Here is a 23504-nt window from a genome sequence, read left to right on the forward strand (position 1 = left end):
TATCACTCCCCCCTCAGAATTTCAGACGCCCCCCTACAGATTTTTCCTCGGGCACCGCGCACTGATGGGGGACTTTTGTCAAGAAAATAAAAATAGAAACTCTATAGGCACTGAAACATTTTACTGTTTTTTTTCAGGCAGGTGGCAAGACCCCCTCAGCAAAACCCTTGTATGCCAAGCTGTGGGCATTGATTCGTCGAATATACGTATATTTACGGCGAAATTACGGCTATACGTATATATACGTCGCCTCGACGTATAATCAACGTCGAATTGCAACCGTAAAATCGACGACATGAATAAACGCATATATAACGTCGAAAAAACATCTAACACAGTGCCTGAGGCTTTTTACTGTATGTATCGTGTGTGCCGCAACTAGGAGTATACGGCACTCTGCACAGTGTACGAAGTAAATTATTTTCGCAGTAATTAATTTATTATATTTACTATATTTATTATACACGTGTAAATTAATTGCTGCGAAAATAATTTACTTCGTACACTGTGCAGAGTGCCGTATACTCCTAGTTGCGGCACACACGATACATACAGTAAAAAGCCTCAGGCACTGTGTTAGATGTGTTTTCGACGTTATATATGCGTTTGTTAATGTCGTCAATTTTACGGTTGCAATTCGACGTTGATTATACTTCGAGGCGACGTATATATACGTATAGCCGTAATTTCACCGTAAATATACGTATATTCGACGAATCAATGCCCACTGGGAACAAGCTCGCTTCTTTCTACCATGATGTCACCATGACCAAATCTGTCTTTAAACACCTTGCTCAGTCTCTAACGAGACTGTCAAAAATTGCTTTCGCCGATTGTATTGCAAACCGGCGGAAGCGGGGTATTGGGAAAAGTTTTCAACTAGCAATAATCGCGCCTCGGCTAAACCTCACAGGCTACGATACTGCCACTGCGCAAAGCTGACGGTTGCCAGGCAACCGCGGGGATCCTATGGAAATCGTTATCAATCGTCTCATGGCATGTCGTTGCTGTAACGCTTCATATTTGTCGTCTTCTTCTAGCTTGAGGTTTTGAAGAATTTCATGACAGACAAGGGCTCCGTTGGGAACAAAGAAACCCGTTGATTCTTTTCAGCAGCAGAAATACAACCCTTTAAATACAAGATGACAGAACAATGACGAAGGGCATGCCGGGAGGAACTCATGCACTACAGAGGAAAGGGGGCGGGCACGTACAGTTCACATTCAAGCCACAAGTACTCTTCTCGGATGTTGCACAAACAAATCCTAACGTCTTGAAAGCATTGCGGCATGTTTGTGTCCCACTTCCCGTGGCTGCAGGATGACTGACATGAACGGACAAACACAATCTGTGGCGTTTAGCGTGACATAGTCTTGCAGGCATCGTGCTGTCTCACTGCAATACTATACCGCTGGAGGAAACAGTCCATCTGGCCATGAAACTCATTTGAACGTCTAGCTACAGCAACTAACAATATCATGATTTATTCAGGATGTGTGGAATCAGCACGTCCCGGAGACAGCTTCCGAAATCGTGAGCATTCTCTGGTGGTAGGGGCGTTCAAGATGGCGCTCAGGTGGGAGGTAAAGTTTAGTGGTTGAGGATTTTTTTTGAGTTTTTCATGACCTGAATGTTAATTTTTGCTTTTTTTGACTACAGAAAAATAAGGACTTAACACTACTTGTTTAAACTTCAGTTATAATTGAAAGAAAAAAAAACGATTTTTTTTAGGTTTAAGAATTTCGATATGAGTAACACTGGGAAAACAAAAGAGAGTGCTGGGTCTTCGAAGGAGAAGTCTAAGAAACCTCAATCGTATATGTATAGCACTACAAGAAAATTGATGGCAACTAAAGGGAAAAGTGAAGCAGCTGGAGGGGACGTGGAAAGAGTGCTGGAGATGCGCTCGTACGCGAGCGTTCGCAGCCCAAGTGAGACTCAGCTGCCAGAGGAAGAGCCGGAGTCCCTGCCCAGCACACCTGTGAAAACCCCGGCAGCCAAGAGAGGAAGGGGCGACCTGACGCTGGAGGAGCTCCAGACCAACATCTTCAACATGATGGCACAGAGCATGGGTGAGCTGAAGGAAATGATTTGATCTAATACAGTCGAAATCGAAAGTCTTAAAAAGTCCATGGACTGTGTGTTTAAAGAGGTTGAAGACTTAAAGAGTGAAGTAAAAGTTCTTAAACAAGTAAATACCAAACAAGAAAAGCATATTAAAGAACTTGAATTGAAAGTGAACGATGTAGATAGATACCGTCGATGATGGAATTTAAAATTATTTGGAGTTAAAGAGGAACGTGATAAGGACCTTGTTGCAACAGTGAAGGGTATCTGTAAAAGGACCCTGCCGGACCAGGAGGACGTAATATCGGCCATTGACTTTGTTCACAGGCTCGGGAGAGCGAACATGTCTGGGCAAGTGCGCCCCAGATCGATTATAATACAGTTCACCAAGAGGACGGCGAGGGACATGCTGTGGCGAGCGGCGAGGGGGAATGAGTATTTGAATGGGAACAAACTGAGGTTTGCAGAGGACCTGTCTGCCGCGGACAGGAGCACCAGGAACCAGCTGTGGCCCCAGGTTGAAGCTGCCAGAAGAGAGGGGAGGAGAGCCTACTTTGTGGGAGCGAGGGCCTTTGTGGACGGGAAGGAGATTTGCTCCCAGTGACTGCTCAGTTAATGATTATGTTTGGTTATATTTGTTATACCAGTATATACTAGTGTTTCTTTAGTGTTAGTTTGGAATGGTGTAGTTAAGTGTTAAGGACTGTTATAGTTCTGGTTCTTTGAAAAACTCAATAGTTTAGACAGTCTTAGAGTTAGTTATTTGCTTTTGTGTATGTCTTTTTCATGAATGCCAGAGGTACTCGAAATGTTGTTAAAAGAAAAACTGTGTGCTGAGTTTTATTTTTTACAGGAAACGCATGCATGTTGAAACTAAAGTTTATAAATAATTGAGAAATATTAAAGCAAGGAAAATATGATACGTGTAAAATATACAATTTGATCACATAATTACTTAATTACCTCTGGTAGTTAAATGCTTTTTTCTGCTGCGTTTTTTTTCTCTTGTACATGACTCTGATCCTCTTGTTGTATTTGTATTTGTAAATTCTATGTTTAATAAAAAAAAAATTAAAAAAGCATTCTCTGGTGGTGTCCTGCAGGCTTCCTGTGGGTGTGCGTTGGTGGTATAGTGGTGAGCATAGCTGCCTTCCAAGCAGTTGACCCGGGTTCGATTCCCGGCCAACGCAGTGGCGAATGTTTTCAAATGCTGTCATGAGCCTTGGACTGTGACTAGCAAAGCGAAGCCTTTTGAAAGAGCTAAAGCACTGAAAAACGGAATTGAGGGAGAATCTTACAGGGGATTCTGAGCGGTGTCTGCATACACGCAGTCCGATACGGGTGCTGAAAGCTTGAGCTACTCTTAATGTCATGCTGGCTTTCCCCGGAGTAAATCTGTTACATTGAAAGAATGCTTCTCGCAGGTTCAAAAAGGGACCCTTGTTAATTGGAGAAATCAATGATTTCGAATGAATTCTGTATGCGTTAAAAGACAGCTTTACACAGAAAACATGCAGGACACTGCTTATGATGTTTCCCGAGCCGAAACACAGTGCGTTTTTTCAAGCCATCTGACAAAGCCCGCCCACTGAAAACTGCAGCAGATCGTGTAAAGACGTTCAACTTTGTAACTACTGCACGCACAGGAAGCAGAATAAATTCCTCTTTTCAAACTGTCAAAGGTTTGCTTTACGAACGCCGCAGGACATCGCACAATCTCTTTTGAACAGGGACAAACGATTTCTTATGGGGCGCAGTAAGTACTGTTACTGTCACTGCTCGATACCGACGTTGGCCTACTATACCATGTTCAGCCACTGCTAGAAAATGTACGGCTCTAGCACCGGAGCAAACAACAGGAGGGCCGATGTCGAACAGGCACACATGTCAGACATGGAGAGCGATGAGAATGGGATTCGAACCCATGCCTGCAGAGCACAATGGATTAGCAGTCCATCACCTTAACCACTCAGCCACCTTGTCGACGAAACTGGGCTGTCCGGACATGGGTTGGCGCGCTCCAGATGATCTTTTTCTTTTTTTCCCCACGTACTCGAGGGTCATTTTCCTGTTCCACATGTGATTTCAACATTTTCCTTGGGAGATGTCAAGCCAGCAAGCCACTGCTGTGGTTCAGTGGCCAGTGTGGAGTTCAGTGGCCCTGTTGTACACAGAAAGCACATTGAGCTCCTTGGACATGAAAAGTTCCAGATAAAAGCCATTTGTCATCCTTTCTCTTGGTGTCGATGTTGCTATTGTATGTAAAGGTGGCAACTTGCTCAGCGAGCAGGCGGAGCACACACCGAATGCAGATGTGTCTGAGTGGTGTGTCCAAGTGGCTGCAAAAGGACAACACTCCTGGGGCGCCGTGGCTTAGTTGGTTAAAGCGCCTGTCTAGTAAACAGGAGATCCCCGCCTATGGCTAGACTTAATTAAATGCAAGTATTCATTTCCTGTCTTTAACGCGACTTGTTTTTCTTAAAATGGATGCAACTTGCAAAACATGAAATACAAGCCTTGCTAATCAGCGCTAGCGGCTGGCAAAAAAAAGGAGTCAGCTATTTTTTTTTCTTTAACCTTAACCCTGCTAACGGAGAAGAGTTAAACGACCGAGTCTATGCAGCTTAAACGGTGCGCAAGTCGGGTTCTTAGCTGAAAGGGTGGTAAATCACGCTCACCCCAGTCCTTAATCTTTTAAAGAGGATACAAAATTGAACGTAGTCGCCACATCACATACATCCTGTTAAATGATAAAAAAGTAACATCTATCCTCGCTCCAGAGTAAATCTCACGTTGAGGGCATCTTTTTTTTCACTTTACCGTGAGTCGGGCTGGGCTGCACAGAGGAAAGAGCAGAGCAATGAGGTCACAGGGACAGGGGAGTCACACGCTGGCGGTTTGAATACGCGGAAGATCACTGAGGGATCCACAGTATGTGGACCCTCCTTCGCCATCAGTCCACACTCCGGACTCTGAATCCTGCCATCCGAGTTAAGATCTCGGCGGAACCTGAGGCGCAGTTCCTTCTTAAAACGTAATCTGGTGAGCATTTCTAGAATCGCACTTGTATAGATGCAGCCTTTAATGTGTTGCTAGGTTAAAATTGATGACTTCTTGTATTTCAGTAGGCAACTGCCCTCTTGATTTTGGATTTAATTTCTTTATTACAGGGGCGCTTTTATGAAGCCAAGGGACCAGGGAGCTGCCCCAGTACTGGGATGGCCAGTTCGAAATCATAGAAACTATTGTCAATTCCAGTCCCATGTCAGTGCGAGCAGGGATTTTGACATCTTGTTTTGCTATGTTCTGCACCAACAGGCAGGTGGCTCGGCCATTCCGTTCCAGTCTGGGGGTACAACAGACTGCTAGGTTCAGTCTGATAAACTGAGCTGATGGTTGGAAGAAAACCATCTCAGCGTCCATTCTCTGTCCCTTCTTTAGGACAAGGCGTACCGGAAACCCTGCTGTTGACGCAGGAACGATCAGGTCCGATTCGTTTACTACCTGGCAGGCCTGAGGAATCGTCTGACCTGACCGAATGTTCTCGGGGTCACCGCTTAGAGAGTGGGCATCTGGGTCCACCCGTTTCCACAGCACACTGTTTACTGTGTCCAGCTGGGCGCCCAGTCGAACCAATAGGTCTGCACCAATGCAGACCGAATGGGTCAGCTGAGGTGCTACCTGGAAGTAGTGAGCAAACTTCCTTTTTCCGATGGAGATGGAAGCTACACAGCTTCCTTTGCTCCAAATGGACCTATGAGGTGGGGGTGCCCACCACAGAACCTGTGACTGCGTCACCAGGGTCACCTGACAGCTTCGCGACAGGTCCTCGAACAGACCTTCACTGATTATGGACTTCTCAGAGCTGAGGCTAAGAATTACATCATCAACCTGCACTTCTGCCACCTGGACCCCCTCCCACCACCATGGGGTGGTAGTCCTGGACCCCCTGAGGTACCAGGGTGCACAGAAAGGACTCCCATTCATTACCGGACAGGGAGATCCACTCTTCTTCAGGGATGAAAAGGGGGTGTGCTTTACCTGGCGGGTCAAGCAGCTGCTCGGAGCACTGCTCCTGTAGTTGGGAGACCGTGGGAGTGCTGGCCTGGGCAGGACTTCCCTGTAGTTTTGGAAAGCAAGAAGAGACATTTATTCTCGTCCAGAGGAACCAGGAGGAACCTCCAACTCAGCTATAGTGTTCAGTGGGCACTGTGTGATCACAGCATAACCACTGAATCCCCCTTTTTGCTGTGCAACAGGCTTAGGGTTTTTGACCTGAGCCCACAATTTTCCACGCTGGCAGTCCACCAGAGGCTCCAGCCTGTCAAGCAGGTCTTGGCCAATGAGTAGTGGCTCTGTTTTTAACCTAGAGATGTAAACAGGATGCACCACGTTCATTGGCCCGAACCTAAGTGCCACCCACACTCGGTGTGTGATCCTGGCATGATCCTGGGTATAGCTGGAAATATCTATTTTACACGGTTCTACCTTAAGTCTGATGCCTTTTCCTTTCGCTACTCGTTTGAGCTCGCTGAGTAGATCGGCTGACATCAAACTAATTTCAGCCCCAGTGTCAATCAGTGCTTCTCTATCTAAGACGTTTTCAAGAGAAACCTTGATATAAATACGCCTTGCTTTGCCTTTCTGGCTGAGATTCCCTAAGAATTGTTGGAAGCCTGCCTTTTCTTTGACTTCAGGGGCGGGGTCAGCGCCCAACTCAGAGTCACAGCCTTCTTCCAGGCAGGAACCCTCCCACCCAATCAGATAGACTGAGGGAGGGGCTTGGGACGGATCCCCGCCTCCTCCAGTGAGAAGGGGCGTGGTCCCCCTAAGCTCATTCACACTTCTGGCATTCGGTGCGGAAGGTTTACCCTGTCCTGATCTCTCAGGCAGGGCTTGTTCAAGCCTGGCCAGGCGGGCTGCAGTCGACTCCCTTCGTCCAGTCTTATGATAGACTCTGCCTGAGCCCTTGCCTTCCCCGTAGCGCTCACGGCGGCTCTGACGCTTAGTGCGGTCCTGCCTGCCTATTTTGCGCCGGGGCTTAGCAAGCTCAGGAACCTCAGCTGCCTCGAGCTGAGGCGAGTCGTCAACCCTGCTGGCTTTAGTGGCGAACACGGCCGTTTTAGCAGGTTTTCGCTCTGAGGAAGCAGAGACTTCAGCTCCCCAGGCTTTTTGAGCCAACCTTCTAATGTCAGCCATTTTCATCGCTTTTGCATCAGTGTGCATCACAATCATTTTCCTGACTGAGGGATGCAGATTAGCAATGAATAAACCTTTGAAATTCACGTTCTCTTCGCAACCCTCTTCATTCCGCCCTGCAAAATAAGTGCGCCTAAGCCTCTGATAATAGTCGCGAGGGGCTTCAGCTTTTTCGTGCTTAATATGGTGCACAGCAGCCACGGCAGCTATGGGATCGATAAAAGCCGAAAATTCTCCGATCATTGCCTGACACAGCTCCTCAAAGCTATTACAGACCTCCGGTCCTTGTCTAGACATCCACTCGTGGACCGCTCGGCTGGTAGTTTTCCTTACTTACATAGCCTTTTCCTGTTCGGACGCTTCGGGCATAAACTGCAAAGTATATCTCAGCTCATCGATGTAGGTCTCCACATTATTCCCTGACACTGACGGGTCAAACCTTTCTACATCTTTGGCTAACTGCCTCAGGGAGTGGAGGTTAATTTTTACGGTTTCTCCGCGGGCAGGGAGACGGCCGTGATCAGGAGCAGGGGGTCTATGCCTGAATTGACTCGCCCTTGCGTTTCGCGCAGGACTCAGCGATCTCCCCCATGCCGATCCGACCACAGACCCTGGCCGGGAGAAACCTCCTCCCGGCGCGCTGGGTGAGCGCTCCGGGCTGCTAGGTGGGCTGGCATGCAAGTGGGATCTAGTCTATTTTGCTTCCAGTACGGCAGCATCTGACTCCTTTTGCCTTTCCTGGCTGAGCTCATTTAAACTCACAATTTCTTTTTCTTTTTCTTTCGAGCTCGCTTCCAGGTCTCTCCTAGCTACCTCAGCCGCAGTTTCTCTAGCAGACAAGTCATCTAATTTACCTAAAACTTCCCTGAGTCAGTCTTCACTTTCCTCATTTTTCACTCTCTTTTCTCTGATTATATCCAACAACTCGACTCGCTCCGCCTTATATCTTTCTAGCGTTCCCTGAAGCTTTTGAAACTTTGTCAGCTCGGACAAAGACAGTTCCAGCTGTTTAGCTAGATTTAAGGTGAAACTCGATAGGACCAGAACTGCGTTCACAGACACTCCTGTGTTAAGCTGGTTCGCTACCTTAGCTACTAAATCTACTTGCAGCTTCTCAATATCATCAAAGTTCAACTTTTCGATACCACTCCAGTAACCAGGATTGTCGTCGCTAGAAATAGTACTTATAAGCGACTCCACTTCAGACATTTTAGCAGCCATTGTCATTACGTCAGAGAAACTTTAAGAGTATTACTTTTTTTTTTCTTTTTCCAAAATACAGTATGGAATCTAGACACCCGAGCAGATGGATTTCCAATCAGCACACGTTACACTAAACGCTAGAAAACAGGGGGATTTCTTTACGCAGTTATCAGCACACCCGGTATTCGCGTATAGAAGCCGCGGATTCTCATTTCATTCTAAACTCGCCCACCCAGGGACGCCATTAAATGTAATGGTTTGATGGGTTTACTGAGACAATTATTAATTGTAGCAGTAATCACAAGGTTGTTTGTTGGGGCTTTTAGAAAATCAATCGTCAGAACAACTAACAACGCACACACAGAGGTTCAATACACTAGATACATTTATTAATATAAATTGTGCACCAAACATATACTAGTCTGCCTGGATACGAGTGGCAGACCTTACTGTGAGGGTTATCAATATACAAGGTATATAATCCCGAAGAGATGCAAACACAAAGAGATACACAACAGAGAATATATGTCAATATAAATCGTTCGGTTACCAAATCGCTAATCAGTGTTATTACCCACTGTTACTCTAAACTCGGAAGTAAATACATTACTCATGAATTAAATTGATAACAACTTGTGTTGAGGTACAATTAAATTCTCGAGACGCAATGTAGAACATGGGGTTTACTTATCCACTGTGTATGGATTTGGAATTTCCCGGCATGAACACCAAACCAGCTGACAGGCTCTGTTGCAGCCTCTGTTCCAGCGGTTGTCCAATGGGTGTTGTCCCGGCGTCCTCTGGCTACCGGCCAACCAGTCAAGGTGCAGCTCGGAGTAGGACGGGCGGAGGAATCTGACTGCGGCGCGCAGGGCAGTCGTTGCTCCGAGGGGATCTACCAGCAGTCCGGCTGGCTGATAGAAAGTCTCTATGCACAGAGTGTGACCGCGAGTCCTCACAAGTCACTCTTGTGCCTGGGAAGAAGCTGGTTCGTTCCCGGTCCAGCACTGCTTCTGAATAAGCTATTCAGGTTGTCGACGAGGGTCCAACTGTAGGGTCCAACTGTCCAACACAAACACAATCTGTGGCGTTTAGCGTGACATAGTCTTGCAGGCATCGTGCTGTCTCACTGCAATACTATACCGCTGGAGGAAACAGTCCATCTGGCCATGAAACTCATTTGAACGTCTAGCTACAGCAACTAACAATATCATGATTTATTCAGGATGTGTGGAATCAGCACGTCCCGGAGACAGCTTCCGAAATTGTGAGCATTCTCTGGTGGTGTCCTGCAGGGCGCCTGTGGGCGTGCGTTGGTGGTATAGTGGTGAGCATAGCTACCTTCCAAGCAGTTGACCCGCGTTCGATTCCCAGCCAACGCAGTGGCGATTGGTTTCAAATGCTGTCATGAGCCTTGGATTGTGACTAGCAAAGCGAAGCCTTTTGAAAGAGCTAAAGCACTGCAAAACGGAATTGAAGGAGAATCTTACAGGGGATTCTGAGCAGTGTCTGCATACACGCAGTCCGATACGGGTGCTGAAAGCTTGAGCTACTCTCAATATCATGCTGCCTTTCCCCGGAGTAAATCTGTTACATTGAAAGAATGCTTCTGGCAGGTTCAAAAAGGGCCCCTTGTTAATTGGAGAAATCAATGATTTCGAATGAATTCTGTATGCGTTAAAAGACAGCTATACACAGAAAACATGCAGGACACTGCTCATGATGTTTCCCGAGCCGAAACACAGTGCGTTTTTCCAAGCCATCTGACAAAGCCCGCCCACTGAAAACTGCAGCAGATCGTGTAAAGACGTTCAACTTTGTAACTACTGCACGCACAGGAAGCAGAATAAATTCCTCTTTTCAAACTGTCAAATGTTTGCTTTGCGAACGCTGCAGGACATCGCACAATCTCTTTTGAATGGGGACAAACGATTTCTTATGGGGCGCAGTAAATACAGACGTTTAAAAAGCTCCACTCATGCCGACAATGCAGCATGAAGAAGCGCAACCTAACATTTGACAGACAAAAGCCGGGCGCCGCTACGAGCAATATGAAATCAAACTGACAGCACACGGCGTTTCGCGCTGACTCAAAAGTGATCTCGACAGACGCTGTTCTCTGCATAACGCTGAAAGAGCTAAAGAGCGTTTCTGTTGAGACGTAACAAGCTCGTTTCTTTCTACCATGATGTCACCATGACCAAATCTGTCTTTAAACACCTTGCTCAGTCTCTGACGAGACTGTCAAAAATTGCTTTCGCCGATTGTATTGCAAACCGGCGGAAGCGGGGTATTGGGAAAAGTTTTCAACTAGCAATAATCGCGCCTCAGCTAAACCTCACAGGCTACGATACTGCCACTGCGCAAAGCTGACGGTTGCCAGGCAACCGCGGGGATCTTATGGAAATCGTTATCAATCGTCTCATGGCATGTCGTTGCTGTAACGCTTCATATTTGTGGCCGGACACTTCCCGCCCCCCAAAGAAAAGAGCGCCAATCAGACAGGCGGAGACCGAGGACTCGCAGAGCAGACGGCCACAGTCGCCGTAATAAGAGCGATTGTGAGTGGTTTTGTTTTCTCTCTTTGACCAGCCCAGCTGTGCCCCACCCGAAGGCAGGGAAGCACAAAAATTGTATGGAACTCATTCATGCTCCTCTCCATGGAAATCTTTAGTAAAAGGCAAAAGATTTGTACGAGATGAAGAGAAACCAGAGTGCGTGGCTGGACAGCTGCAGGAGCCCAGGCTGCCTTCAAGGCCTCTGCCCTGCCGGTCGTGGTTAGCAATGCACCTGGCCTTACAAACGAGCCAGTGGGACCCGTTCAGCTCCGGGCTCATCGCCTGCGGCTCTCGGCTTACCTGGCAGGGGAGATACCTTGATCAGCCTGTAGTTGGAGTAGTTGGATTGTTTTCTTGTTTTGTGGAAGCAGTGTTTGTTTTGCAGTTTGAGATGGCAACCTTTGGATCCCGCAAGAATGCTGTACGTTTTGAGCTTTTGGATGACCTCTTCATGGATCGTATGCAGTTCAGCAGAAAAGTGTTACAGAAGGAACTTGGCTTTGAACCTCGGCACTTGGATTTCATCTTCGCTCTCCCAGGTCAGAAAGCATTTGAGGTTGTTTTTGCTACCTATTCTCCGTTTGAACAATGTGTGGATGTGTTTGAGGCAAAAAGAGGGAAAGTTCCTGCCCTTGAGAAGATCAACTTGCAGCCTCTGACACAGAGAGAGAGGAAAACGGTGCATGTTGTTATGTTCTCGGAACTGGCAAAGACGGAGGACATTCACACCTGGCTTAAGCAGTACTGCACCGTCCACCATGGAACTGAGGTTAGAGATGTTGACGGTATAAAAACAGGAGCAAGGAAATTCGAGGTTCGCTTGCTACCGGACAATGTCAATGGAGGCTTAAGGCACCTGCCCTCTACAATCCAGCTGGGCGCCTGCAATGGCTATGTTTTTTATGTGGGACAACCAAAGGTGTGTCGGCGCTGTGGTGCTGTGGGACACCTGGCATCGTCCTGCACTGTGAAATGCTGCAAGACCTGTGGCAAACAGGGACATTTAGCCTTTGACTGTTCAATGCTGCCAAAGTGCAATTTATGTGGCTCGGAAGGACACGTTTTTAAGAACTGCCCTCACACCTACGCCAATAAACTCAAAATGAGAAAGGATGAGGCAGTGCTTGTTTCAGCCAAACCGGCCCGAAAAGCCAAAGCAAACAACAAGTCAAACAAAGAACCCTTGTTGGACAAAGAGTCTCAGCCTCCAGCCAGGATCAGTCCTGCTGTGGCTCCGGGGCCGGTGGAAGAGAAATCCACTACGCCCCCACAACCGCAGACTGCACCAGACAAGCACGAGGGTTTGAAAACCCCCGAGAACAGCGAGGACCCCTCCCCCACTCCTGCTCCTCAGAACGAGGGCCAGTGTGGGGCCCCCAGGTGGAGCGGGTCCAGCGACGATACCCAGGATTCAGCGGAGCTGCTTTTCTCAGACTCTGCAAGTGCTACAGATGCCCTCCTCTCCTCCATCCAGTCCATCACGGAGGATCTGCAACAGCTGGTTGGTGAGGGGGAAGAGGAGACTGGTGCATCGGCTCCACCCCTTTCCCCTCAGTGCTCCCAGGAGCTGGACTTGAGGAAAAGGAAAAATGACTCTGTTTTCTCCCCGAGCGAGGAGGAAGGAGAGCATGGCGATGGGGACAGCTGGAACCCCTCCACCCCTCCTTCTACCCCCTTCCTTGAAATGGACTCCGTGAATGCTTTTACTGCTGCCACCCTGATGAAGGCTCATTCAGAGGATGGCTGGCAGGAAATTGGTAAGAAGAAAAAGAAAAAGAAGAAGGTAACTGGTGAGACCGAAGAGAAATGTGTTTTGTAAAGACTGGTTCCACTTTCTTATGTAATATGGCTCTAAACATAATTTCTCTTAACACCAGAGGTATCAATGACAGAGTTAAATGCCAGTGTGTCTTTGATTACCTCCAGCAGAGAGAGGGAGATGTGTTGATGTTGCAGGAGTGTGCTTTAGCCTATCAAGAGAGGTATAAAAGCTTTGAAGATAGGTGGGATAAAGGGCCTTCTGTTTGGTCAGGGGACAATAACAACAGAGCCTCTGGCGTGGCCATTCTTTTCAAAGGATGGGCTTTCAAATTGAAAAGTATTCAGAGGGTCATAGATGGCAGGTTGCTGTGTGTGAATGTGGAATGGGGCACCGTTAACCTGCGGCTAATCAATGTGTATTGTCCTACTGACGTGGGAGGAAGGGTGGAGCTACTCAAGGCACTCTCTCCCCTATTGTTAAGTAACACAGACGTGATAGTGGGAGGGGATTTTAATTGTATCTTAGAGCACACAGACAGGCAGTCTAGCTCTCCGATAAAATTGGATTCCAGCTCACTGGCCCTGCAAAACTTAGTTCAAGACTTTAAACTCTCAGACACATATAGATGTATATATCCCACAACAGCAGGATATACATGGTCAGGGAGGAATAGCAGCTCCAGAATTGACTATTGCTTTGTCTCAGAGAGAGTGAAAGCTGTTGGGGTCACTCTTCAGCCTGTCTTCTTCTCAGATCATCAGGCTTTAGGGTGTAGAGTGGAACTCCAGGGCGGGACTGTCTTTGGCCCAGGCCTCTGGAAACTCAACACAAAGCTGCTAGAGAACGAGGGGGTAGTATCCCGCTACAAGGAGAAACTATCACAGTGGCTGTCCTTGCAGTGTCTGTACGGGTCAGTAGGAGAGTGGTGGGAGGAGGTGAAGATGAGGACAAAGGCCTTTTTCATGGCTGAGGGAAGGAAGGCTGCTGCCAGACGGAGAGGAGTGCTAGCCAGGAAACAGAGGCAGCTGCAGCGTCTCTACACGATGCTGCACAGTGGCTTCGATGTGCTCGAGGATATCACCCTTTTAAAAAAGGATATCCGGAGCATAGCCGTTGAAAGTAGTCGAGGAGTGCTGTTAAGAAGCAGAGTGCAGTTCTTGGAAGAAAATAAGAAGTGTACTCGCTTCTTTTTCAGGAAAGTGGTAGGCTCCAAGTCTGTCATGGAAAGTGTAGTTGATGAGGAGGGACGAGAGAGAACAGAGCCGAGTGCTATCCTCTCCTGCACCGAGGCCTTCTACTCAAGACTGTGCAGCTCTACAGAGTTAAAGGATGAAGAAATTCATTTTTTTACCTCAAAGCTAGAAAACGTTTTGAGTGAAGAAGATAGGGAAGTACTTGAGAGGGATTTGACAGTAGAAGAGCTGAGACAGGCTATGGAGAGCTTACAGAAGGGGAAAACTCCGGGTGCTGACGGGCTCCCTAAAGAATTTTATTGCACCTTTTGGGATCTGCTTCAGGATCCGCTACAGCTCCTATTCGAGGAAAGCTATAAGACAGAATTGATGCCTGACTCCTTAAGAGAAGGCACTATCTCTCTCTTGTTTAAGAAAGGAGCAAAGAATGACATAAAGAACTGGAGACCCCTCAGCCTGTTAGGCGTGGACACTAAGATCCTGTCCAAAGCCCTTTTCCTGCGCCTACAAAATGTAGTGGCCTCACTGGTAGGGAAAGAACAGACTTGTGGGATAGCAGGACGCCTGATGAGCGACAACCTGGCCTTGTTGAGGGATGTCTGTCTGTACTCTGAGGATCGCTCCCTCCCTCTGTGCATTTTAGGTGTAGACCTAGAAAAGGCCTTTGACCTCCTAAACCGGCAGTACTTTACATCGGTACTTGAGCACATGAAGTTTGGCCCCATCATGAGAAAGTGGATTAACCTGCTGTACACAGGTAGCAACAGCAGAGTAATGGTTAATGGCAATAGATCACGCCCCTTTGAAGTCTGTTCAGGGGTGAGGCAGGGCTGCCCATTATCCCCCTTGTTATTCGTTTTGGCTATGGAGCCCTTAGCCTGTGCCTTGCGCCAGGATCAGGCCATTAATGGGATACCAGTGCCTGGAAGTGGGGGAGGAGAGGTAAAGACATCTCTATACATGGATGACGTCACCCTACTCCTCTCTGACAATGCCTCAATTAGCAGAGCTCTGCAGTGCTGTGATCGGTTCTCTTTGGCTTCCTCTGCAAAAATTAACACATCTAAGAGTGAGATTTTTTATCAGAACTGGAGGGAGCCAAAAGAAGGACATGATCTCAGGCTGCAAGAGAAGATAATTAATTTACAGGTGCCATTCCCCGGCATTGTGGCCATTGTCGGTGCTCACACGCGATAAGATAAGGCGGAGGAGAGCGGGGCATGCCCAGCGCCAGACATTCAAGGAGGGGGCAGTGTGAGGTGAGGTGAGGTGAGGTGAGGTGCGACACGCCGGAGCCCCGACGCAGCTAATGCAGAGCAACTGTTGGACTGGCATCGAAAGGACGTGTGCGCACGGAGCGAGCCTTCCCTGCGGCGGAGCGCGGGAACTTTCTCCCACCTCCCGCTGCAGGAGTTGTGTGCGCTGCAGCGGTGCCGAGAGAAAAGCACAGAAGGCAGCAGGCTCTGGAGAGCAGGTAAGAGACGGAGCCTTGTGGGCAGGCGAGCAGGCCCGTTTTTTGGAAATTGCTGAAAAGGTTTGTTCGGTGTGTGGCAGGCGCACGTCGCGAGCTTGCGTGGCGATCTGCCGGTCTGGAGTTATGCAAATGAGGCCGAATTGCATCCCGGGACATGCTGCGAATGCGCAATGGCGACTGCAGATGTGTAGGAAACGGCGCGCTCGTTTTCTCGTTTTGCCCACACTTTTGAGTGTTAGTGTGGCGTGTGAGTGTGCGAAAGAGTGGGCCCAGCAGGAGGCGGTGGCGTGCGGGGCGAGGAGGTGGCCTAGGCTGCGCAATTTGTGCTGTGGGTGCGGGCCTCTTGCAACTTGGTTTATTTGGTTTATTTATGGTTCGCATAAATAAAACCGGAAAAGAGGAATTTATTCTGCTTCCTGTGCGTGCAGTAGTTACAAAGTTGAACGTCTTTACACGATCTGCTGCAGTTTTCAGTGGGCGGGCTTTGTCAGATGGCTTTTAAAAACGCACTGTGTTTCGGCTCGGGAAACATCATGAGAAGTGTCCTGCATGTTTTCAGTGTATAGCTGTCTTTTAACGCATACAGAATTCATTCAAAATCATTGATTTCTCCAATTAACAAGGGTCCCTTAAAGGATGAGTCAAAGTAACGTCTAATCGGATTAGTTTCCTTTGAGCTGGTTCAGAGTTTGCTCAAGAGTTTACCTTTCACAGATGCGCAAAGAAGAATGTTGGGGGTGCATGCTTCAAGGCGCCTTACAGCTGTAGGGAGTGATTTGAGACGATTCGTGGCGTGTGCTCGTTCCCATATACCGTACGCCCCGGGGTGCAGTGCCAGGATGACGTACAATACTGCTTGGGCACGTAACGGCATTATATGCAAGTGCGGGACGTGAGGGTTTTCGTTTGTTCTTTTTGTTTTGCTCTGCTTTGCTTTGTTCCGTGGTCAAGAGGCGTAAGGTAAGTTGTAATCCAGGGAGTACACTGGTGGCAAACAGTCCAAGGTGAGAGGTGAGGTCCAAAGTCGAAAAGGCAGAAGGGGAGTCCAATATCCAGAATAAAAGAAGTAATGGAAAAAACGCCAGGTAGAGCTCTCAAGGAGTAGACTCAATACCAGCGGGAAGCAGGTAAAGATGGTAAAAATAGCACTGCGTACCGCACGGTGGAGTGTGTGCAGGTGGGTTAACTCGTGCGGCGGCGTTTGTTAATAATCACCCGCTGCTGGTGCTGATTAGATTGCTTAAGAGTTGGTCTTAACTGCCTGGCGGTCATGACAAGCTCCTCTTTAAGCTGTGGTTTAGTTTTGCATTCATGTGTTTCTAGAGCAGTTATTTATGGGGGTGGGTGGGTCTTTCACAGAGGCTCAGGACAAATCCCCTGCATGAAAGTCTACTGTGTGCGTTCAAACAGTCACAGGTCAAGAGCCAGGCAGGAGGACAATGGACAGAAGAAGCAACAAACTAAAAATAAAAGAACGAATATGAAAAAGCCACCATCTTTTTCTTTTTGACATTTTCCGACTTTCATGCAAGCCAGGACAAAGTTGCTCGTAGCTACTTGTGGATTCAAATACTCTATCGAGTGCTTTGATGAGTTTTTGCAATTTGATTGTCGTCCTGTCAGCCTGTTTCTGTTTTTTTTTTTCAATCTAGGGATGGAAAGTATGAGGGAAATGATGGAGCAATCAATAACCGCTCCGGAAAAATGGCAGAAAGAAATGGTCCGTCACTAAGGACATTTGTGAAGCAGAGGAGTGACATCACCACAAAGGCGACACATTCTGCTGATGGTTTTGGTGAATAATGATTGAGGCGCGTTAAGAGAAAGGTAGCTGTGTCAGCATGCGTAGGCTGCAAAGGATCAAGCAAAGGTTTGCTCCATGCTGAAAAGAGAAGAAAAGAAGCACAACGTTTCGACTGTGGAGCCTTCTGCGCCATTTTCTTTAGCGGTGATGATGTTTACATTGGAAAAACTGAGACATGCGTCTCTGGGTGGGCTTGAACCACCAACCTTCCGATTAATAGCCGAATGCGCTAACCGATTGCACCACAGAGACTGACGGCCGCTTGAGCTCCCTACATTTGCAGGTTTATGGTCAAAGAAAACAATCACTTGCACTTCTTGCAGCCGGCAATCTTTTTCCACTGACAACCAAGAAATGGATTTCATCTTTCACAAGCTGTATGGATTTCTTCAAAAACAAGTTATTCCAGAAAGGAAATGAATTCTTGCATTAAACTGAACCAAGCTGTACATGTTTGTCTGAAATGAGACATTCGGCACAACAAGACACGGAGAGAGGCACCGCTGGTATTCAGACCCAGGATCGCCTGCTTACTAGGCAGGCACTTTAAGCCACTAGGGAACAGCGCCAGCAGAGCACCGCCCTTTTACAGACACTTGGACACATCTGTGTTCGGTGTGCACTTAACCTGCTCTCTGAGCCCGTTGCCTCCGTCCCATTTAATAGCAGAACTGACGCCAAGAGAAATGATGAGAAATGGCATTTATCGGGCACTTTTCATGTCCAAGGAGCTCAATGCCCTTGACACCTCCCATTCTTTGGCGACACCATTTTTTCTTTTAATTTCTATACTTATTGATAGAATAAAAACGATATGTCATGTACTGTAAGGGAAATGTCTCTTTTCATGGGGAAAGCTAGCACCAGCAAATGTTGTGTTTAGAAGAAGTGATTTAACATGACACGTGACCTAATTTACCGGAGCAAAAGCTCACCCAGCAAGCCCTGCTTTACTTCTACAGGAGAGAAGTACTGTAGAGTCTGCAAGATGTTCAGCTGGGTAGCTACGTCAGCATGCCTCGGCTGCAAAGGAACAAGTAATAGGTTTATTGCATGCTGAAAAGAGAAGAACGGAAACACAGTGTTTCGGCTGTGAGGTCTTCTCACACCTGAAGAAGCCTCACACCTGTAAAAGGCTCCATGGTTTTCTTTCTTCTCTTTTCAACATGGAATACACCTATTGTCTGCAAGATGTGACAATTTCATGGTGTTTTGGAAGAAAACCTTTTTTCTTTGAATTCAAAATCAATCGGAATTTCAGCACGACACATCAACACTTTTTCTTTTTTAAGGAGATGATATTTTAAACCTGATAAAAATAGTAGGAAACACAAGTTTCTTGCTGTGAAAATTTAGATGGGGAAGTGTACTACTAGTAGCAGTGTAGAGCTCTCTGTGGTGGAGTGCAAGCACATGTTCTATGGGCCAGTGGCGTAATGGATAATGCATCTGACTTCGGATCAGAAGATTGTAGGTTCGAATCCTGCTTGGCTCGTGTGGCTTTTAAACCTCTCAGGTTCCTCGGTAACAGGTTGCTGTCATGTATATGAACTATAGAAAAGCATTTGCCACAACCCGTAAATTAGCACGCAAGTGCGGGCTAGTTAACACAGAACTGTATGGAGATCATCTCCAGCTCCGAGCTCAATTGCAATGAAAAAACATGCAGAACAGAACTGGAGAGCAGCTGAATTTGTGCTCGGTAGGGTGGGGAGGACTCAGCATTGCTATTGTTCTAATTGGCATAAACTGCAGGGAATCTGAATCAGAACATGTCAGTTAGTTCGATCATTGCGTCAATATGTAGGCCACGTTAATATAGAATTATTACTTTGTCTGTCTCGTCTTTGTATATAGCTGAATGTCCCTGACAATTTCATGTTAGTTTTTAAGAACGACATTGGTGCTAATATATACATATATAGCATATAAGGAACACGTAAAAGTTTAGTCCATGCTGAAAAGATAAGAAAACCGCCACAACGTTTCATCTTGGAATAAATCTTTACTTGTTGTTTTGCAGCCTACCCATTCTGACCTAACTCCTCCCTTGAAATTCCCTAACAGATAAGGGTACGTAACGGCTCATGCGATGCTCAGTTGCAATTTGTCCCAAAACAAACAAGAACAGCAGCTGAGGGTTTGAGTTTGAACATGCACTGTATTAAAGCAGCTTTTATTTCCATTGATAAATGCTAGATATTCCTACAGAGATTCTCCAGGTGTGTAAGCGATTCCTGTTTCTGTTTCTATTTCTGTTTCATATATATAAACAGTATATATATATATGTTACATGTGTCTCTGCAATAGTATAAATGTGTTATACACTATCAGGGGCTGCTTTTTTGTGCACCTCATCTACAACAAGGGATTTTTTTTCATTTATGTTTGTGGACCTTCACCATTTGAGGAAGTGAGTTAGATAAGAAAGTTACAGGTATGGTGAGCAATGACTGACAAAGGCACGTACTGCGTATTCCTTACAGAAGTGTAAGCAATTTGTTCTAAAAAACACCGGCTAAAGTCCAACATCGTTAGCAATCTTATTACTTAAACAGAATTAACATCAATAAACTGTAAGGTGCTGGTACATGCGAGTAGATTTGATCTTCTATTAAACAAAAATGCAATTACAGCTCTAAAAGGTCAACCTAGACTTCTGTAACAGATCAGTTCAGATCATCGCTGTTCCTCTGACCTTGTGAGTCTTTGGAATTTTAAAATTGTATTTTGCTTGCCTTTCATGTGGTCTGTGTACAAGTCACTGTGGCGTATGCGGTCCTACACAGCCTTGCTATAGATGTGACGAGCCTCCGCTATGTTGCAATGGAGAACAGGTTCAGTAGGGAGCTGCCGAGAAAATTCAGCTGGAAAGCTCGTTGCAGAAAAGCATCGGTATCTGTGTCCAGCTGCAAAGCGTCCTTCGTGGGTGCTGAAGAATCGATTTCACAGGCTGCGGGTCCAGACGATTTAGAGTGTTAAAGGTCCCAGCGAAAACGAAACGGCGCTGGTCCTTTTACACGCACGCACGCAACCAAATGCAAAGGACGCCGTAGTCGGCAGGATTTGAACCTGCGCGGGGAGACCCCAACGGATTTCAAGTCCGTCACCTTAACCACTCGGCCACGACTACAGCGAGCGCCACGGCCGCTGCCTTCTTGCTACAATCGAACAGGGAGTGCGAGGCGGCGGCGGCGGCGGAGGCAACTTTTTTCAAGTTCGCTCTCCGTTTAAGAAACCTTTTACGCCATACGTGCAAGCACACACACACACACCTCAGAGGACTTAAGGGTGGCTTCAAGTTGGAATGATAAAGTCTCCCCGTTCGGACATGAAAACAGAACGTTCTTAGACAGAAAGCAATCAACAACGGAGACATGTGGACGACGATTTTAGTCACTGCACTTTGAATAGCATTTTTACTCCAGTTACAGGAGATGCACCAATGGCCCTTGACCTACGCTCTTACCAATGCCTTGAACATTCAAACAAAACAGCCCTAAAGTCCTGCGGTTTAATATAACGCTGTTACGTGTCGAGGCAGTATTTGACTCCGTCCTACCGTTGAGACACGGGGCGTACAGATGCAGCTATTCAAAACAAGCGGGCGATACCACATTATTTTGCGGTGCGCTTTACGCAGTCTACCACGAGTTACCGTAAATTCTCCTATAAAACCGCAATTAAAATAATAGTATCCGGAATTTCTGCAAGGTGGAGCTAATAAAGCTCAACCTCTCATGTTTGAGCTGTCGCCATCAAAGTCTTTAACGAAGATATTACTAATAGTATTAATAATGAATGACCTTGGACAAGCTGTAAACTCAAAGTAGTGCCCTGGTCCACATTCTTTTTTTCATTGACCGTCTTTGTAAAAGTAACACCACAGCATTTCGCAATCACGCATTTGTTTCCAATCATGCAAAGTACAGTAATTTTTGAGAATCTCCGATTCACCATGCCTTTCACATGCTCATAAAAGAGATTGATTTAGGAACATAAACATATTACTGTATGCAAACTGTACTGTATACAGTATGTATATGTACATGTATATTTAATGTCTTTACTGTGCCCGTTTAAGCATTGAATATTTATATGGAATTTTACCACTGAAGGGAAATCTTAGTACCTGAGCATAAAAAGAATAGGAGCATACTGTAACACGTGTGAAGGCCATAAACGATATTAATTTTGGAACTTAAACATACAGTATATGGCTGGTCTCGGTACTTTAAAGAAAACATACACACCAGTATTCCATTTCTCCCTAAACATTTTAAGCATCGAAGTCTTTAACTAACGTGATACTGGAGTCAACAAGCTCCGGTACAAGAATTTGATTAAAAGGGAATATAATATGGAATCGCGTATTTAAAGAAATTAATAACGATATAATTATACTCATGTACCGCAACACAAGAATTGTTACATAATGTTTCGTAGGGCTTTTTCGACACTCTTTGTGTGACCTTGCTGGTGGTGCTGTGGGTTAGCTTCCTGACTCCTACATCACATGTTGTGTGTTTGAATCCTGCTGGAGCCGTTACTTTTTTTTTTTAATAAACATTTTTTTAAAAAAATACAATGTTTCCCTGGCTCAGAGATTAAATAAAACTTCACTCGCACCAAACAAATTTATATTTCTAATTATCATAACATGATCAAATTTAAGTCATTTTAATAACAATGAATAGTCACCTAGGCGTTACAATATAAACATTTATATTGATTTAAAACCCATAAATAAAGCTGATACTGTTTAGACTTTTAATTATTTAAAACTGTATTACAGCAGCACAATGCACAATGCAACGTAATAATAATAATAATAATAATAATAATAATCATAATAATAATAATCATAATAATAATTGCTTACATTTATATAGCGCTTTTCTGGACACTCCACTCAAAGTGCTTTACAGGCAATGGGGACTCCCCACCAATGTGCAGCATCCACACATAAATCGCTATCTTTGTCTTCCGTGTAATAATGTTCACCTCTCTGTCCAGCAATTTAACAATAGTAATAATAATGAACTTTATTGTATATGGCGCCTTAAAAGCTGGCTCCTCAAAGCGCTTTACAGGATAAAAACAATAACAACAATACTGTTAGGCTGGGCAAACGATTTTTTTTAAAGAAATACAAAATGAGATATAATGATGTGTTCCGGCTTAGACATTAATGAAGAGCATAACACGTGGGTGGCCAGCGGGAGTGCTGGCTGTGACGGATTAAACCGGTTTCACAGGTATTTTCACAGTAGAAGGGGACCAGATTTCCAGCGAAAGACACCTTCCCCCCTCAAAAACCAAGGAAGTACAGTACTTACTAGTTAAGAAAGCCAGGCTCCTCAACGAAATCGCTTTAACATGCTAATGCGATGGTGTTACAGTCCGGGCGTGGCAAGCTTCTAATGTCAACCCGACTATGGCGAATGGAACCCTTCTTTTATTGGAAGAAAATGAACATATTCTAGTCCTAAATGAATTAATAGCAAACATGGTTTACATAAAAGACATTTTTCCAAGAAAGTTTAGCCTTTGTCACTAATGAAACCACTAAATAAAGACATAAATAAAGAAATCCCCTGGAGCAACATTCACAGGTTAGACAGGAGGTTCAGCTGGACGCTGAGACTACTGCGCTGTGGACACACCTGATCCCAGATGCCGATTCCCTCTGCTGTGACCCAGGGAACCTGCAGTCAGGTAACATTATTTCTCACAACTACCAGGTAGTGAGTGAGATTGACCTGATTGTTCCTGCCTCAACGGCAGGGTTGCCAATACACCCAGTCCCCCAGAAGGGACAGGGAATGAAAGCCGAGCCGGTTTTCTTACAGCCACCAGCTCAGTTTGTCAGTCTGAGTCTGACCAACAGTGGTTCAGCACCAACCACTGGAGCTGGATGGGCAAGCCACCTGACTGTTAGTGCAGAACATGGAAAAGGGGGGTGTCAGAATCCCCGCCTGCACTGACATGGGCCTGGTGGGTGATGGTGAGTTCAAAGACAGTGAACTAGCTATCCCAGTGCTGGGGCAGCTCCCTGAACCCCTAGAGAGGGAAGGGGGGAGCGAGCAGGTGTCCTACACCCACGCCCAGCGAACGATTGTAAACATGCCGATAGAGGGATTCCTCAATCAGGAAGTGTGCAGGGTGGACCTGAACAGTGAGAATGGAGTAACAATCCCAGATCCCTCAGGTGCTCCAGATGACCACTAAGCCAAGGGTCAG

The 23504-nt window shown here is 46.2% G+C and overlaps 7 non-coding genes across 7 annotated transcripts; 2 read left to right on the forward strand and 5 right to left on the reverse strand.

Annotated features, from left to right (window-relative positions):
* Positions 1-798: 798 nt before the first annotated feature.
* On the reverse strand, positions 799-940 carry LOC148634677 (U4 spliceosomal RNA). The gene has a single exon (XR_015933567.1). It is a non-coding gene; the product is annotated as a U4 spliceosomal RNA (small nuclear RNA).
* Positions 941-3185: 2245 nt separating this feature from the next.
* Positions 3186-3257, forward strand: trnag-ucc (transfer RNA glycine (anticodon UCC)). Its single transcript has one exon. It is a non-coding gene; the product is annotated as a tRNA-Gly (tRNA).
* Positions 3258-10698: 7441 nt separating this feature from the next.
* Positions 10699-10840, reverse strand: LOC148634679 (U4 spliceosomal RNA). The gene has a single exon (XR_015933591.1). It is a non-coding gene; the product is annotated as a U4 spliceosomal RNA (small nuclear RNA).
* A 230-nt stretch (positions 10841-11070) lies between these two features.
* On the reverse strand, positions 11071-11187 carry LOC148634680 (U5 spliceosomal RNA). The gene has a single exon (XR_015933534.1). It is a non-coding gene; the product is annotated as a U5 spliceosomal RNA (small nuclear RNA).
* Positions 11188-17438: 6251 nt separating this feature from the next.
* On the reverse strand, positions 17439-17512 carry trnan-auu (transfer RNA asparagine (anticodon AUU)). Its single transcript has one exon. It is a non-coding gene; the product is annotated as a tRNA-Asn (tRNA).
* Positions 17513-18682: 1170 nt separating this feature from the next.
* Positions 18683-18755, forward strand: trnar-ucg (transfer RNA arginine (anticodon UCG)). The gene has a single exon. It is a non-coding gene; the product is annotated as a tRNA-Arg (tRNA).
* Positions 18756-20312: 1557 nt separating this feature from the next.
* Positions 20313-20394, reverse strand: trnas-uga (transfer RNA serine (anticodon UGA)). Its single transcript has one exon. It is a non-coding gene; the product is annotated as a tRNA-Ser (tRNA).
* Between the last annotated feature and the right edge of the window lie 3110 nt (positions 20395-23504).

This window comes from Lepisosteus platostomus, unplaced genomic scaffold (genome assembly GCF_059453375.1).
Source record: "Lepisosteus platostomus isolate fLepPlt1 unplaced genomic scaffold, fLepPlt1.hap1 Scaffold_32_H1, whole genome shotgun sequence".
Taxonomy (NCBI): Eukaryota; Metazoa; Chordata; class Actinopteri; order Semionotiformes; family Lepisosteidae; genus Lepisosteus; species Lepisosteus platostomus.